We start from the raw sequence: 3454 nt of genomic DNA, 5'->3' as shown, positions 1-3454 counted from the left end.
TAAATGTATTATATATGTTTACCTTATATATATATATATATATATATATATATATATATATATATACATATATATATATATTGGCTGTCAATGCAGTTGAAATATATATTAAGAAAAGTGGTTTATTTTTATCACAAACACACTCAATGCCTTTGGAAATGGGTAATCTTACCTCTGGTTCAAAGATTTCACACTGAACACTGAGGTGCTCCTCACCGGTCGCTGTGACAGAGTGAGAGGCTTTGCAGAATCCTTTGTGCTAAAGATCAGTGAAAGATCAGCAACATTTGGGATAAACATTCCTTTTTATTGGCAAAGACAAACACAACTTATGATGACAGTATTTGCATGCATCTCCTACAGAAATGTCTTGTCACTTACTGCAAACTCACATGCCATGACCTCACATTTTGAGACATCAGCAGTATTGGTTTTGGAAGAGCAGACGGTCTCTTGGATGGTGAACTCCACACTGTAGAATCTTCCGAAGTCAAGCTACAAAGATGATCATATCCATATACAGTGATGAAGCTTTACAAAAATAGTGCTCTTCCTCATTCTTTTTCATGCTTATTTACTTTCTTGCTTACTCGCCTGAGAGAAAACTCTTGTAATGTTCAGAGGAACAAAGTAGTTTGCCAAGGCACTCTCTTTATTGTATTTCTCCATGCCCATCTTCACTGTCCTCAAGGCTACTTCATGATCCTCAGGGAGTTGTACAGGGCAATCTGGGCACCGATCTCTGATTTTGGAGGCGGGCACTGACAAGGGAGTGTTATTTTATTGGATTTGACTTCTGTCAGCATATGATGATAAAACACTTCTGGCTGGTCATTGGTTATTACCTGGTCTCACGGTACAGCTATATTTGTAAAGTCGGGTCACTCTGTGAACTCTGTTATAATGGCCTTGCACTGTCCATAGACCTATCGATTGAAAAGGCTGTTAAAATGAAGAACAAACATCATTAACAAGTTATTTTCTGGTTTTTAAGAATTAGCAAAACCATACTGGGTACTATTCAGGGTTTCGGATTTCACAATTTCTCCAGTTTTCCTTGCTGATGACATGACACTCGGTCTCCAAAACATCAAATGTGAGATAGAAGACAATCCCTGTCTCACCCTAAAACAAAAACAAAACAAATTAGTTTCTTAAACGTAGAAAATCTATGGGTAAAATGTGAAGGTATTGTATCCCTTTAGAAAGACACCAGATTAAAATATAATTTCACCAAATAATTTCAGTTGATCCAGAATTTTATTTGATTCATAAAGGATTGTGTTCCTTTATAGGATCCCTAGAAACATATTAAATGAAAATTAAATTACTTTAAACTATTACTCTTTTAATAGTGAATGCTATCCATGTGAACATGAGATTCTGAAAATGACTCACATGCTTCATCTGATAGACATTGCTGAGATGATCAAGACTGAAAACGTAGCCCTCTGTGCGATCCAGATTGATTTTGTTCATAGTTTCAGCGGCAGCACCGCTAGCTACTGCATCTTGGCAGGATCCAGGGGCCAAAACGTCCACAGGGGCTCCATGGACATACAGGAAGACCATCATCAATACCACACACTGCTTCATGGTGGAGCTGCAGTCTTTCTCCCAGACACAGCAACAAAATCTAGATGGTCCATGGAAGCTTATATATATGTCATATAAAAGCCACAAACCCCTCTGTCTTCTCCTGATAGGTTACTGACACATGATTCAGTTTCAATCGCCATCAGAGCCCCCATACACTCACTCTTATCAGTGGGCTCCACAATGACTGTGATCATATGGATGATTGATTAATGGAGAGGGCAGGTTGCAACATGCTGTAGTCCTGTATGGTTTACTGTTGAATGCCGAGTTCAAATACCTCCAAAGTTTGTGAACTGCTGCTGTACCCGAATCCATTCAAATCAATGATATGAGTGTGTAGCATCTCGACCAATCTGACACACTAATTTTTATTTGATTTAACAAATCAATTATTCATTAGATTAACAAATCGTCACAGTCCCCTCACTCAATAAACTGGATGCCAGGATTTCTGCAAACACCAGGCCCCCTGGTCACCATGACAACTAATCATGATATCACTGGTTTTATGACCCCCCCAGGAATGTGAGTAGGATTACCCACTTTTTGTCCCCATAGGAGAGGCAGAGCAGAAATGGACTTGTCTACTAATTAATTCATAGGAAAACATTTCTTTGAATGAACACACATATTCTTCAGGCCATTGTGTATATTATTGCTGTTTTGTATTAATCTGTTGTATTATAGACTATTTTATTCATGCTTACGATAAACCACTCATTCATATAACCTTACATATACCGTGTTTAGTATCTATGAATTCGCCTTCTGATGATCTAAACAAGAGTGTATATTATATGTTGGTACATAGGCAATATATTAGTGTCCTGAGAATCTTTAGTATTTTCGATTCAAGTTCCACTTCATGTGACCCGCCCATGTCGGTGGTTCGGTCAGATGCAGATGAAGATGTGAGAAAACGCTTCAGGATCCCAAAGCTCTGTGCCAGGCCTTTCGGCCTTGACTTTTCCATTCACCAAAGATTCTCTGACTCAAACTGGTTCTTTTCATCGACCCAAATTCAGCAAAGATCAACTGGAAACCTTAAGATTGCATCAGGAATCTCTTTCAGACAAGGCGAGACTCGCAAGTATCAAACTTAGTCTTATTAATTGATGCATTAAGTATCAAATTAAGTTTGAACTAAGGATCTGACGTATCCCTCAGGTTTAGATCTGCTTAAGATGCAAAGTGTTCCATAAAAATTCATTCTTTATGCCTCTTTCTGTACTGAGTTCAACTTTAACCCTTTCCTATACCAACTGTATGTGTGTGTGTGTGTGTGTATGTGTATGTTAGACCAGTTTATGTGTTTATGTAGTATGTTGGACTAGTTTAAGTGTTTATGTAGTTAATAAAACCTTACTTGTATCACACTTGACGTGTTCATTGTTTGCTCTTAACCGGTCACTAATCACTAGTCACTAATCATGCAGATTTACGCTACAAGCTTTGTAGAATTGTACAGTAAGAAAGTTATTTCCCTTAACCAGGAAATTAACGTTCTTAGAATTGACAAGACAGTTGACCCTGAGAGGTCAGCTAAATATCTACAGCGGATCTAAAATATGAATAGTTAATTATAACTAGTTATGGTTAGTTATTCATATTTCACATGAGCTGAGTCGCTACAAATGTATACAAATCCATGATTTTGTAACACTTCACTTGTTGCAATGAGGCAAGTGGTTTTATCTTGGTGCACTGAAATGTTTGGAGAGTCTTTCTCAGAAACCAATGCCATTTGTGTGCTATGCGTGTCCCTGATGATTTAATTAACAGGATACTAAACTTTGCATCATTTGACTCATTTGAATATATATATATATATATATATATATATATATATATATAC

General features: G+C 37.2%; 1 pseudogene; it reads right to left on the bottom strand.

Moving 5' to 3' along the window:
* Positions 1 to 1596, bottom strand: part of LOC107569246 (antihemorrhagic factor cHLP-B-like) — a 2692-nt pseudogene extending 1096 nt beyond the window's left edge.
* Positions 1597 to 3454: the final 1858 nt, after the last annotated feature.

Source organism: Sinocyclocheilus grahami, unplaced genomic scaffold (assembly GCF_001515645.1).
Source record: "Sinocyclocheilus grahami isolate Dianchi unplaced genomic scaffold, SAMN03320097.WGS_v1.1 scaffold1326.1, whole genome shotgun sequence".
NCBI lineage: Eukaryota > Metazoa > Chordata > Actinopteri > Cypriniformes > Cyprinidae > Sinocyclocheilus > Sinocyclocheilus grahami.
Note: the sequence above shows the minus strand (reverse complement) of the source record. Positions and strands in the feature narration are given on the sequence as shown.